This window comes from Mastomys coucha, unplaced genomic scaffold, assembly GCF_008632895.1.
Source record: "Mastomys coucha isolate ucsf_1 unplaced genomic scaffold, UCSF_Mcou_1 pScaffold1, whole genome shotgun sequence".
NCBI lineage: Eukaryota > Metazoa > Chordata > Mammalia > Rodentia > Muridae > Mastomys > Mastomys coucha.
This window is the reverse complement of record NW_022196891.1, coordinates 54,722,206-54,736,861: the sequence shown is the minus strand read 5'-3', so window position 1 is coordinate 54,736,861 and position 14,656 is coordinate 54,722,206. Positions and strand designations below refer to the sequence as shown.

Below are 14,656 nucleotides of genomic sequence, written 5' to 3'. Positions count from 1 at the left end.
AAAAAGAGCTCATTCTCTACTAAGAAGTGATTTGAATTAGCCCTGACACCCTAGACTCGGGTTGCAATGCCCCTGCATGAACCCATAGATTCCCTCGTGCCCAAACAGCTGCTTTCTTTTCACTATCCTTGCCCTGGTGTCCTGCCCTGGTGTACCTGATTCTTGTGCTGTTTCCCAATTATTCACCAAGAGGACCCTGGGGACCTTGCTAATCTGAGTGAATTTCACACAGTCTCTGGCCTCCTTTCCAAATGCCAGCCTACCCTCTAGGGTCTTGGTACAAACAGGAGTAGCTATCCAGTATATAAACTGAATGTGGTTTTTCTCTCCAAATATTTGTAAGTTGGAATCCTAAATCCTAATGTGAGAGAGTCAGGAGGTGAGGCCTTCGGAAGGCAAACACTCATGTTAATGGAGCCCTTGTAAATGGGGTTAGTGCCCTATGCAAAGGCCCAAGGGGACTTTCTCCCTGTCTGCTGCCATGGAAGGATATAACCAGAAAACAAGCCTTAGCAAACCTAAAAGGAGGACCTCATCAGACAGCAGACCTGCCAGCAAATTGATCCCCGACTTCCAAGGCCCTAGAAATGTGACAAATACATTTCTGTCACTTAAGCCACCAAGTCTGGGCAGTTGTGATTCAGCAGCTTGAAGACAGTAACCTGGTGCGAGTATGTCTGACAGAGAGGTCGTGGCTGCCAACAGTGCTGCTGTCTCGGGCCATCTGAGGAAGCTGGCAGAAATGAACACCAACCCAGCTCCAGGTCAAGTTTGCCAGGAGTCCCCGAGTCCTGTGACCTCAGGACTGATTAGTGCTACAAGGACTAACAGTCCAAACGATGAGGCTCTTCCCGAGCCCTGACCTTCTTCTGTCACCAAAACTAAAAATTTAGAGAGCAAACTAAGTTCTGTATCAACACGTGAGCAGTAGTTATCTACTTTCAGGTAATAGAATTTTACATGATTTTGTATTCTTCTTTTAGCTTGTTTGTAGTATCTAACTTTTCTATGATAGATAGATAGATAGATAGGTAGATAGATAGATAGATAGATAGATAGATAGATAGATAGATAAATAGATAGGTAGGTAGATAGATAGGTGATAGATAGATGATAGATTGATAAATGATAGATTGATAGATGATAGATAAATAGATAATAGGTAAATGTTATTTAAAATAATAAAATCAACTAACTTTGCTTTTAATCAATATATCCAAATGTGTTGTCACAGTAGAAACTAATTGGAGACCCAGGTTACTGAGTCGGGCAATCATAGACCCTCAAGGGTTCCAAGATTGACTAAGTTTGCTATTGTGGGGATAATTTGAATCACTCATTTACAAAGCAAATATTTGTGAAATAATCCCCAACCCTATCACATGCATTTGAAGCACATAGAAAACCAGCATACACGAATTTCAGAGTTCGAGGCCAGCCTGGTCTACAGAGCCCAGGACAGCCAGGGCTACACAGAGAAACTCTGTCTCGAAAAACCAAAAAGAAGAAAAGAAAACCAGCATACAGTCCTTGATTTAAAGAAGCTTTAAATTCAGTGAAATGTCAGACACTGTATTCAAGGATTATTCTTAAACATCACTGGCTTTTCTGGGGAAAGGATGCACAGACAAAAGCGTGGGACAGAGGGAGGGGTGCATTACTCAAGGCTATTTGAGAGAAAACGCAAGCGGGACTATAGACACACTATACAAGAAGAAAAACATGTGCATGGAGGGCACGTGCCTCATGGTATGATAGAACTGACACGAATTAGTGCTCTGTTAGCTAGAGAACATTGGGGAGGAATCAAGGACAATCTCCAGAGCTGAGAGCATGCCGCATTTCTTTTTAATATACAGTAATCTTGGGAGAGGAGTTGATTCGTTAGGAAAGATGGTGGAGTCAGTTTGAGACATGCTAAGTGTGAGGGCCCTGGGGGACACAGGTAGCTGTAGTCAATAAGGCACTGGCTGTGATGCTCTGGAGACCAAGAAGGAGGCCTGGGAAGAGCTATGGACAGCATGACAAAGAAAAATTGATAACAGGAAACAAGCCTGAGGGACACCAGCATGTAGGACTGGGACAGAGAAAAGGAGCCTATGCAAGTCGCAGAAGAGGTGGGAGGATACCCTGAGAACTGGGAGGACGCGGGCGCTCTGTAAACCCAAAGAGATGATGCGGAAAAAACATGGAACAGCCAACAATTACAAACTTCGGGGCATGTTGAAAAAGGCAACAAGTGAAAGATGTTCTCTGGGTCACTGGATTTGCCTGTTAGGAGGTCTGAGGGCCTTATCATGAACCATTTCACTGGAGCTGTGTTCAAGGCAGACTTAGAAACGGTGTAATAGCAAAAGTAAGACAAAAGAGATGGCAAGCAAACCGCTCTTTCTCCAGGGCTAGGTGGGCGGAAAAGGCTGGGCGTGCGACCGGCATTCCCGTTTAAAGAATCAGTTTAGAGTGGACAGCGCTACATACATGAATGTGCTGGTTCTTATGGAGGAACCTAGACACTGAAGAGAAGCTGAGGGGAAGAATCTCAAACCAGACATGTGGAACCCAGGATAGGGGAGCACTTGTTTGAAGCGCACTTAGAGAAGAGACACATTCCTCTGAGAGAGGGATGCAGAAGGTAAAGACCAGTACAGTGCAGTGTGTGTACATGTGAGTTTATGTACAGGAGGCTCAAGAAGGAAAACTCTTCCGGAGCAGACTGACCATTCTGCTGGCTGCCTCTAGAGTAAGTATCTGGGAAGGGACTTGAGAGACAACATGAAGTTTAAGTTTCCAGGGTGGAAAACATAGGGGACCAACAGCTAGGAATACACCCTCAAGTTGAACTGGAGATACCCCAATATTAGACAGAGACTCTAGCTTTTTTTTTTTTTTTTTTTTTTTTGGTTTTTCCAGACAGGGTTTCTCTGTATAGCCCTGGCTGTCCTGGAACTCACTCTGTAGACCAGGCTGGCCTTGAACTCAGAAATCCGCCTGCCTCTGCCTCCCAAGTGCTAGGATTAAAGGCGTGCGCCACCACCGCCAGAGACTATAGCTTTAACCTCCATAAGGGCACGGGCTTTCTGTGCTTATTCCAGTACCCTGGGCCTGGCATGTAGTACCAGCTCAGTTAAGTTTTATTTATAAACATCTCAGATGTAGAGCAGCGATAGCCTCGCCATGATTCCATCCAACCGTTTGCACAACAAATATTGGATTCCACACTTTTAGACAGAAATTCAAACACAGTAAAGAACGTGAAGGCTGGGAGTGAAGGGATTTAGCCAAAGAGTGGGTAAATTGTGTCTCATAGACACAAGCAAGCCAAGACAGGCTCACGTTATGTACATGTCTTGCTAAACCAGGGTCACTAGCTAGAACTGGAAGGCACATTCCAAAATAAGAGTGAAAGAAAAACATTAAATTTCAATAATAATTTTTAAAACTCAGTCCAGGTGGGGGAGACTGAATAGTTTCCTTACTTGCTTTTCCAACAGTTGTCTGGGGTACTGTGGTTCTTTCTAGTGAGTGAGCATCTCACGGTCTCTGACTGTAAGAATGAATCAAACAGTACAGAGCTTGTGGAAAGCAACCTCCTAACTCTAGCAAGGCCACCCCAAAGTTGATCTTACAGCTAAGTGTCTTGTAGCCTTAACCACTTATTGATCACCAAAATCCTCAGCCTTCCTTTGGTGAGGCTGGGTGACAGCAAAGACACAGAAGTATGCCAAGAGTTCCAATTATGGAGAGGTGGGGTGCCAGGAAAGAGTGGTGCCTGTGCCAAAGTCAATTAGCCTGGCACAGATTAAGTCACCAGTACCAGTCCTGGGACTTCCTGAAGGCTTAGAAACAAAAGTTGGCACAATCTATACTCCACTAGACTTTAGAGCCCTATTGATGATCCTTGACAATGGGTTCCTTTGGTTGCCATTTGTCCAGCCTCCCACCGACCTGTTCTTCCTGCATCCCTCTCTGCCGCCAATAGTTAGAGACACCCCATCATTCAAGAAGGACTCCAAGTTTTCTTGGCAGCCCTGGGCTGGCAGAGGGGCCCTACTTCTCAGCCACCCAGCCTCCCATGTAACTGGTACTCTGGGAGTCAGGATGAGTACACCGGTAGAGGGATGTGTGACTTTAGGATGTGAGTCAAGTGCAGAGAAGACTCACACAGCAGCTAAGGGAAATAAAAGTCTTTGGTGTTCTCAGAGTATTCGCTCTACTGCAGATCAATGGCTGTAAATGCCTCAGAAGAGAAGCACACCCTAGTCCTGGAATAATTGTCAGAACATGAGACCCTGTTCTACAGTCTGCTGACTATATAAACCTGCCAGTTATATCTATATCATAACATTTTCTTCATCTGCAGAGATGATCACAGAGCCCTACTTTACAGAATTACAATGAAGATAAAAAAGAAAATCAGATCTAAAACCTACAAATAATTTAAATATAGTAAATGCTCAATAGGTGTTAATAACTGCTGCTTCTCTAGATGTACTAGAAAATGCACCCACAAAGTATTCTATACACATTGCCAGTAAGAGATTTGAATATTTATTACTGCTGTGAAATCAACAAATCCTCCTTGACACTTAATGTAGTGCCTGCATTGATCCACGACTTAGAGGAAGTACAGAAACAGTGTCAAGGGGGAAAAAGTGAATGGATTAAGGTGAGAATATCAGCATTCACAGCTTTAAGAGGTGTGGTCCAATGCTTCTTGCTCGGGAGACTGGTTACTCCAGGAATAGGGCAGGATGCCATAGGATGATCATGAAGCATGATTTCTTTCTCTTATAAGCTGTTTTCAATAGAATTTTAATTTAACATCAGTGCAAACATTCTGAAGGGAAGTTCAAATTTGCAGTCTTTTTTTTTAAGACAAGCATGAGATGTCAAAAAAATTTTTTTTTCACATTGGCTCTGAGACAGATAAACAGATACATATTCTGCACCCCCAGACTGAGTCATTCCTCGCCACTCAGTGGGGAAGTCTGAGAGACATATTCTGAACAAGAGCAGACATTCAGACACACAGAGCCAATGAGCTGGAAAGAGTCTCTGGAAGGAATCCAGCCCTGCAGGTGAAGCCATGACTGTGCCAGGGAAGCTCAAGCCAAGGCCCCTGCTGATAGAAAGTTCGTTCATTTACAGACCTAAAACATTCTGAGCTCTCTACTGCTGGATAAAATTCTGTAGTATATAAGACCTTGAGCACTCAGCCACTGCACTGCACCAACTCACTAGCCATGTTTGTAGAGTCTTAAAGTCTAGTGCTGTTTTGGTTTTCCTGGAACACAAGGTATTTCTTCTCTGAGGAAAGGAGGCCCTCAGGGACCTCATGGAAGTATACTCCAGGATTCTACAGCTCAGATGCCCTTCCTAAGGGATGACACATACAGGTATCTTAGAATCCCATCTCAGTCATTTTAAGACAGGGAATACCCATCATGCAGCTCAGCAGTCTTCTCTTCTCCAAATCACACAGCCCCAACCTTATTCGTGGAATTTCCCATCTTTTTTTTTTTTTAAAGATTTATTTTATTTATTTTATGTGTATGAGTACACTGTAGCTGTACAGATGGCTGTGAGCCATCATGTGTGTGGCTGCTAGGAATTGGACTCAGGACCTCTGGCAGCCCCGCTCCCTCCGGCCCCACTCCCTCCAGCATAATTCACTGTAGCTGTCTGAAGACAGCGTCCAATCTCATTATGGGTGGTTGTGAGCCACCATGTAGTTGCTGGGATCCGAACTCAGGACCTTCGGAAGAGTAGTCAGTGCTCTTACCCGCTGAGCCATCTCGGGGAATTTCCCATCTTAATCTTTGTGGAGCGTATCGAAGTTCCAAAGAATTGGAAATTGATGGGACTGGAGAGATGGTCCAGGAACTCAGGCCACTTGAAGGGGACTGGAATTTAGTTGCTAGCACCACGGTGAGCAGCTCACAGTTGGAGATCTAACTCCAGGACATCCAGCATACTCTTCTAGCCTCCATGGGCCCCTGCACACAAGGATAGGTGCAAGCATGCACATACAGAGACAAACACACATGCTCGTTTGCACATACATTAAAATAAATCTTTCAAAAAAGGGAATTGAAACTAAACTTTGATTTGTTTTGTTTTGTTTTGTTTTTTTACTCAGTTATTTCCCAGCCATGCACATTGGGGGGGGGGGGAACACTCAATTGTTATACTGCTCCAGATCCTTCATCTTTTTTTTACTAAAGATTTACTTGATTTTTATGAGTACACTGTAGCTGTCTTTAGACACACCAGAAGAGGACATTGGATCTCATTACAGATGTGGTTGCTGGGAATTGAACTCAGAACCTTTGGAAGAACAATCAGTACTCTTAACCGCTGAGCCATCTCTCCCACCCCAGATCCTTCATCTTGAGTATAAAATCTTTAAAGGATCATTATGTGACTAATACCATGTGGATAAGAACCAAAGGAAATGCCTGTTAAGTATGAGGGTGAGTATAGAATAAATGCTTGCCTTTCATCCAGGTAATTTTATACTCTATAAAGGTGTAACAAGCTAAGCCACACACACAGGTGATACTTGGTTGGGCATTACAGTGGAGAGCTCCTCCAACTTGAAATTAGACTTGCTTTCCAGCACCTCTGGGGATTAGCTGGGAGACAAGTAACTTAACATCCCAGGCAAAGGAGCCTTGTTAAAGGATACCGCATCTTGTTCCAGATACTCTTGTAAGAGCACGGTAGAACAAGTGAGAGAAAGCACTGTTCCCGGCATAGACCCAAAGCTTAACTAATATTTTAATAAACAAATATAAGGTCTAACAGATGTGGCCAAACTGTTGGCCACAGGCCACATGAGCCTGAAAGCCGTGATTAACGTCGTCCAAAACATTTGTAGATCCTGGTGTGTAGCAACTGTTAAAAAGTTAGACTCCCCTTGCTAGAAGCACCTAGAAAAGTAACTATAGTAAGTATTCAGCAAAAGTTGTTATTAAAAGAGTACAGCAGCCAACAATTGGCAGGTGAGACCTCATGATGATGAAAAGCTTCTGCACAGAGCCAGTAAGACATGGCCAAGTGGGCCAAGGTACAAACCATAAAGCATAAGAAGCAGAGGTCAGTCCCCAGACAGCAGGGCAGAAGGAAGGAACTGACTCCCACAAGTTGTCCTCTGACCTCTACACAATCTCTGTGCTATATACATACATATACACACTTACGTGACTTTTAAATTTCTTAAACTTTTATACAGCAAAAGAAGCTGTGAAGTAAACAGGCAACCTCACAAGACGGAAGAAAGTCCTTGCCAACTGTACATCCAACAGTGGACTGGTGTCCAGAAGAAGAACTCTTAAAAAAGTAAACAAACAAAAAAACAATAATTGAAGAATGTACCATAGTCAAAAAAAGATACTTTCGTTTTCTTTTCTTTTCTTTTTTATTAGATGCTTTCTTTATTTACATGTCATGCAATATCTCCTTTCCCAATTTCCCCTCTGAAAAAAGAAAAAAATAAATAAAATAAAAAATAAAAATTAAAAAAAAAAACCTGTTCCCTCCCCCGTCCCCTGCTCAGCACTCCACCCCCTCCTGCTTACTGGCCCTGGCATTCCCCTATACTGGGCATAGAACCTTCACAGAGCCAAGGACCTCTCCTCCCATTCATATCCAACAATGCCATTCTCTGCTATACATATGCTGTTGGAGCCATTAGTCCCACCATGTGTACTCTTTGGTTCCAAAAAAGATACTTTTAAAGAGAAATCTAAATGGCTAATAAGACTCTAAAAGGTACTCAACATCATTAGCAAAAGGTGGGGGAACAAATTGAGAGACTGATGAGATTCCATCCCACCCCAGTGACAATGACTGCCATCGTGAAATCAAATGACAGCAAGTGCTAGAAAGAATGTGGGGAAACAGGAAAACTCACTCACGGTTGGTGGGAGTGTGGGTTGGTGGGAGTGTGGGTTGGTGGGAGTGTGGGTTGGTGGGAGTGTGGGTTGGTGGGAGTGTGGGTTGGTGGGAGTGTGAGTTGGTGGGAGTGTGGGTTGGTGGGAGTGTGGGTTGGTAAGAGTATGGGTTGGTGGGAGTGTGAATGGGGCACAGCTACTACTATGCAAATCAGCCTGGAGGGTCCTCAAAGAGATAGAAATAGAACTACAGGAGCCACCATCCTAGACATCTACTCAAGGACTCTATATCTCCCCAGAGACTCCCACTCAAATACAGTTGTTGCTTGTCTGTTCACAAGCCAGGAAAGAAAAGCAGCCTGGCAATAGGTGAATGGAGAATGAAAAGGTGGTACATTTACACAGAGGAATTTTCATAGCTCTAAATAAGAATGAAATTGCAAGTAAATTGGTGGTACTGGAGTGAGGTGAACAAGGACCCAGCAAAACAAGCTCTACGTGTCCTCTCTTGTACGTGGATCCTAACCTTAGGATCTGTGTGATTTCCTTGTAGAAGCCAGGAAGTTAGAAAAGGGTCACTGGGTCAAGGATTACCTCAAGAGATAGCAGAAAATAGGTCATATGAAAACAAAGAGAGAGAATAATGGGAGGGGTTGCTAAAATAGAGATGGAGAAGGAAGAAGAGGGGAAGAAAGGGAGGGGCTAACCAAAGTGAAGAGTATATGGAAAAGCCCTATGGAAATCTATTTGTAAACCAATCTTAATATATAGTTTTAAAAAGAGAGTCAGAAAGGAGATAGCCTGCGAGCTGGATACTGCACCTAATAGCTAGTTATTTAACTAAATCCCCATGGCAGGCGTATCTCCTTATGAGTTCCCCGAAAAACAATACAAGCGCTTGCCATTCCTTTTGGTTGCCCATCAGAACCTATTGAAGAGATCCTATTGCTGAAGACACACACGTCTTGGTCGAAAGGTGTAAAGATTTGAGCTGGAACTGGGCTGAGAGCTTCCTCCATACTGCTAATTTTCACAGTTCAGGAAGTTACTATGCAGCCTTCAAGGGGTGGGGCAAAAAAAAAATAAAACAGTGGTCTTACCCAGATGAGAACTCTGTGAACTATAATACCAAGCCCGGCAAGATGTGCCTACTGGCACAATGGTGGTGTAACTGTTATGGGGGTAACCATCACTTAACTTGGTTTTGGGGCCCACTCTGAAGGAGAAATGAATGCCTTAGTACTGTAAACCTGACTTAAAAATCCATGGCTGAAGAGGTCTTGGATACAGGGGAAGGGGAACTCACCACTATTGTTCAACTCAATAACTGCCTTCTAAATATTTATTTCTATGCTCACGGACAAGGGCTATTTTCAGCCTTGATCAGAGAAGTTTCTCTTTGCAATGAATGGTGTTGAATACAGAAACTCAAGGCTGCTCAAGGTGCAGAGAATACAGGGTGGCTGAGTGCTCAGACCTAAAGAAGACTTCCACACCACACGCTCTAAGGCTCAGAGGACAAGGATGGGAAAACTACAGGAGCCAAAAACTAAGGGAAGGGGAGAGAAATGTTTTCTTCTAGGCATAACATAACCGATGCAAGCTTGACCTCCCAGCATCCATGGCTGCCTGCAAGAAGCTTGCATAAGGCTCAGCCTGGATCAGGGAGGGGCGCTCAAGGCTCTATGCCTCCCTACTAAACAACTGTACCTCCTGTTGGATTCTGAAGGAGGGCAGTCAGTTGTGTATCGAATGATGATGATCCCATCAGGTTCAAGTGAGTAATTCTGAACATGTAGTCACACAGCCCTGGTTAAACTCAGGGGTAACAACAAAAAGCCATGAACACAAAAAAGAAACTTACAGAGGGGAGGGGATCGTGAGAGATAGGAGCTGAGAGGGAGACAGAAGAAAGAGGGGAGAGTGTCAGTAATTCAGTAATTAGAAGTAGTGTGTGTGTGTGTATGTGTGTGTGTGTGTGTGTGCTTATACATCTGAAACTGTGAAAGAGTCAATCCAATAGAAGATTTTTTAATTACTTCATCATTTTGCACCAATGAAATGACTTATAAGCTGGCAGTATGACACTCAAATCTCATTTGTTTTTGTTGTTGTTTTTTTTTTTAAGTGCATTTTTAAAGTTCAGGTCTTACTCAGTGACATCATAGGATAAATCCAAAATGGCCTTCACAATTTTCCTGAATATAAAATTCTTCCTCTTGCTTTGCTCACCTCCTATCCCCCAAAATGCAAGCATTGCTTTCTCACCTGGTTAGAACATGTCATTTTACTTAGCTTTCATCTTTCATTCATAATGAACTTTTCACGTTGTTTTACTCTATAACTGATAATCTAACCCAGAGTTGCTACTTCCAACAGTAATTCTGCCCTTTCTCTTATCATAATAACCCACTGCTACCTTAACTTGTCTTCCCCAGAAGCACCTCCCACCCCTGTGCCTTGTTATTTCATTATTTAGTGAAATCTGTGGGACTGTTCATCTGAGAAACAATAAGGAGGGCAGAAAGGGTCAGAAATTTGGCCAAGCTCATCCAGCACATCTGCATTAGTCACCAAATGAAGAACTTCACAGGAGATCAATCAGAGGATTTCTAGCCCAGTATTTTTGTCCAAAAAGAGAAAAAGAAAAAAAGAAAAAAAAGCAGAGTACTTAGCAAGAGGCATGGAATATATTCAACACAAAAACGCAATTATGTAAAAACTCATTTCATGTGAATACAATGATTACAACCTTCAAAGTCATCCAGCCTGTATAAATAGGCTCTTTCAGCCTAATGATAGATTGGGAGGTAGGTAGACAGCTATTCAATGATAAAAATAAGAACTCAAAGATTCATTTCTGTTTTTTCTCCTCATCCAATTTGTCAGCCAACAAAGTTCCATTCCACTTTCTGGTGCTCTACTCCTCTGCCCACTGTTCATGTACAGAAATAGTCGGTGAATGCATACACGTGTTTTAGTGGCACTTATGTCCCTTGTTCTCTCTGTCTAGAATTAGTGCCTGCAGATAGAGTGGCTCCCCAGGAGTGCTGCTCTGGTCCTGAATTTAGCACATTAGGGCAATTTCTGTAGGAACCACTTAGGATGGCAAAAAACGAGGTTCAAACTTCAGTTCTAGAGGACATTGAAAGGCGTGTCAAGATGATGGAGAGGATTCTTTTCTGAGCACGCATGTCTGCAGTCATTACAACACAGTTGCCAAAGTTTGCTATTTCCTGGGGACAGCTTGTAAATGACTGCTGCACACACAGAGACATTGCTAACATTCTCTGTGCTGGAGTTTCTCTACGAGATTGCTACCACTGTTTTCTTTAACACTAAGGATATGCTTTGCATTCCTCATGGCAGAAATGACATCATGGCCTTGTGCTGATCCGGATGTCATTCATCAAATACATGATATCATTAACTGACTCTAACTGGGGTCTAACTCATCTATAGAGAAGGAGAAGTAGTAGTTCTTTCAATCAACAAGTAACTATTTTACACAAATATAAATTCATTTGTTAATTGAAATAAAATTATTTTTCTCCCATAGAAGCTGATTCTCCATAGCTCCTATAGTGAAGAAGATAAGTCCCAAAACTACATAGAAAGAATCCACAGTTCATGTTCTTACCTAATAACTAGGGAGTAAGTGCCTATTACATGCCAAGTTAAGCCACATAAGAGAACTTACACCTTGCACTCTTGGAGTTCTCTATTGCTATGATGAAACACCATGACCAAAATCAGTTTGGCGAAGGAAGGGCTTACTTCTACATCATAGTCCATCATTGAAGGAAGTCGGGACAGGAACTCAAGTAAGAAAGGAACGTGGAGGCAGGAGCTGATGCAGAGGCCATGAAGTGAGGGGTGCTTCTTATTGGCTTGCTCCTCATGGCTTTGCTCAGCATTTCTTATAGAACCCAGGACCACCAGCCCAGGGACAACACCACCCACAATGGGCTGGGCCCTCCCCCCATCAATCACTAATTAAGAAAATGCCTTACAGCTGGATCTTATGGAGGCATTTTCTCAACTGAGGCCCTCTCCTCTCTGCTGACCGTAGCTTGTGTCAAGTTGGCATAAGACTAGCCAAGACAACTATTCTAATGGGGACACAGACAAAGTAGTTACAATGACATGTATGGGGAATGAGAGTATGAAGCAAGTGAAATCCATTATGAAGGTGTCACAGGCAGTCAAAGAAAGCTTCTCAAAAGACTGTCAGCAGTAACTGAGACCTACAAGATAAGATGCTGGAAACAGGTGAAAGGGAGCCACATGCTCTGAGAAGAAGGGTGCACACTGGAAAAAGACTCTTGGGCAAAGGAGGGCCTGGAGCACACAGCAGCCATGGTCAGTGGAGTGGGTCATAGACTTGGTGGTTTGAGAGCCTAGGACATAAAGAACAGCACTGACAGTTAAGACCACCGAGACCATCCTAGCACACTGACACTTAAGACCACCGAGACCATCCTAGCTGCCTCACTCAGCCTTGGAGAAAGGCATGGAGCCCCAACTCTCCCAAGAACTGGGTTTGGGTTTTCTTGTTTGTTTTTGTTTTCATTGTGGGGGGTTGGTTTTGCTGGGGTGTTTTTGTTTTTGTTGTTGTTGTTGTTGTTGTTTGGGTGTTTGTTTGTTTTTAAGACCGCATTTCTCTGTGTAGCCCTGGCTGTCCAGGAACTCGCTCTGTAGACCAGGCTGGTCTCCACCTGCCTTTGCCTGCTCAGCGCTGGGATTAAAAGCATGTACTGCGAACTCACAGCTAAGACCCAGGGTTCTTTACTTAAAAAACATACCTGCTATTTCTGCCTGCCCAGCATCCTGTCATTTCTGACAACAATTCATCACTTTTCCTTTAAAAATCTTCCAGGTCTATTCTTAACTTATATACCACATATGAGACATACCCTATCTTTTTATCTAAGAGTGGGCACAAATATTCAGGCATAAATATGAGAATTTTATGTCTCCCTAACCACAGAGACCAATTCAGCATCTAGCACATGTCCAGGGACATATTACTGTGAATTGGAGCTTAGAGATGGTAATGTCTCCAACCTACAGAAGTTTTCCTGAAACTACTGAAGAAAAAAAAATACTCCTCCCACTGGGTTAGCTGAGATAGCACAATGCCAATATGGGTGGAGCAGGTGGCCATCTCCTCCCCCACCCATTCCCACAATAATAGTCTATTAAGTAACTGCTATGTGCCTTATGCTATTATTATAGGCATCAGGATTACAAAATAAAACATAATTCTGTCTCATATCTTTCTACCATCAGGTGGTAAGGCAAATAAAGTGATTCTGGCATTCAGTGGAGAGAATGGTTCCAGAATTCTGTACCTCAGGCAAGGTGAGGCTTCAAAGTCAATCAGTAATGTCCTCCTTAAATCAGCACAGGCCAGACTAAGGGGCTGGGAGAAAGGAAGACTGATGCAGGCCTGGGTGTCAGATTCAAGAGACAGCAAGGAAGCAGAATAAGCAGGATCTAGAGGTTAGTTGGACTTACACAGTCCTGGATTGCTGACTGTGGATGCTGATGTCCCTGATCAAGAGTTTTCCTGGGAGAAGCATGTTGGGCCATGGTGCGTTGGTGAGTTGGGCCTTTGGGAACGCTTGCCGGAGGAGTCCAAAGCCAACAGTGAGTCAGGAGGAGCTCTCAAGAGACATGCGATTGTGGCAGATGATATTCATCTGTTTATGCGTTGCTTTTATTCCCCCTGAAGATTGTGTGTGCTTTAATTTAGGCAGTATCAACACCCACGTCATAATTAAAGTCACAGCTATAACTGAGACCATCGGAGGTGAACACAGGCTTCAAAATAACAGAGTGCCGTGGGCCGGCCAGTCTGGGCCTCCCTCAGCCTGTGGGGAAACAGGGTCCTGGTACAGGTAGGCAAGGCGTATGCGAAGAAAACATAACAGACTCCACACAAGGAAGTGCAGGATCTGAATGTATTTCTCAAAAATGGCATCAGACTTTTACGGTCATTACAAAAGAGAAATGAAAAATCTGGCAGTTTGGCGGTCAGGGTACGTTTGAAGCTAACCTGAAACACACTGGGTCTAAAGAAGCCACCTCTTCTGGACCGGTGCAGCATCCCCAGGCTCCGAACACGGGGCCTGCATGGGCCCGGCCAGAGTCCCGGGGGCCTGCGGGTGCGCCAGACAGGAGGGTAGAGGCTCAAATCTCGAATATTGACTGCTCTCTGCTGCACATCGCCACACACACACACACACACACACACACACTCGACTCAAGGTCCTGCCCATCCTTAGTAAAGGCCCACTATGCTAATCCTTTGGGCTAGTCAATGCCCTACCCACCTCATTATCTTTCTAACAAAGTCGGAGGTAATTAGTCTGAATGTGTAACAGAAATTCCAAGCCAGGGTTTGGCTAAGATGTTGGAACGTTGGTGGAGGTTAGAGAGCAACGTTTATCTTGGGGGACACCTAGCCCTCGAGAATATAGCGAGGACATACCTGGGCTACCTCCGAGTTAGGGGTTGCAGGAGACAGCTTCCTTGAAGCTTTTGCCTCATAAACTGCTGTCACGCAAAGTGTGCGTGGCAACAGTTTAGGTGAGAAACGAAGAAAGAAGAGTCGATGTACGCGAAGAACACAGGGTCAGAACAGCACGGAGGGAGATGTCAGCAGGAAGACCAGTAAGTGAGCCTTACTCCAGAGCGACCTGGGCCACAAGAGATCCTGTACCAAACAAAAAACGAGAGAGGGAGGGGGAAGGAGG

At 43.9% G+C, this 14,656-nt stretch overlaps 1 protein-coding gene across 16 annotated transcripts in view; it reads right to left on the bottom strand.

The window, feature by feature from the left end:
• The window catches only part of LOC116102039 (protein transport protein Sec16B), a 71,327-nt gene that overhangs the window by 45,649 nt on the left and 11,022 nt on the right, over nt 1–14,656 (bottom strand). For 5 of the 16 annotated variants that reach the window (XM_031386216.1, XM_031386319.1, XM_031386251.1 and 2 more), the window contains 4 exons: nt 14,392–14,616; nt 13,416–13,626; nt 7,203–7,332; nt 5,783–5,996 (listed from right to left, as the gene is read on the bottom strand). The exons of 2 other annotated variants lie outside the window; for them this stretch is intronic. The gene's annotated coding sequence lies outside the window, so the exon portion shown is untranslated. Of the gene's footprint in view, nt 1–5,782; nt 5,997–7,202; nt 7,333–13,415; nt 13,627–14,233; nt 14,322–14,391; nt 14,617–14,656 lie in introns of those variants that run through there. 9 more of the 16 variants (XM_031386266.1, XM_031386310.1, XM_031386244.1 and 6 more) reach the window with 8 other exon arrangements.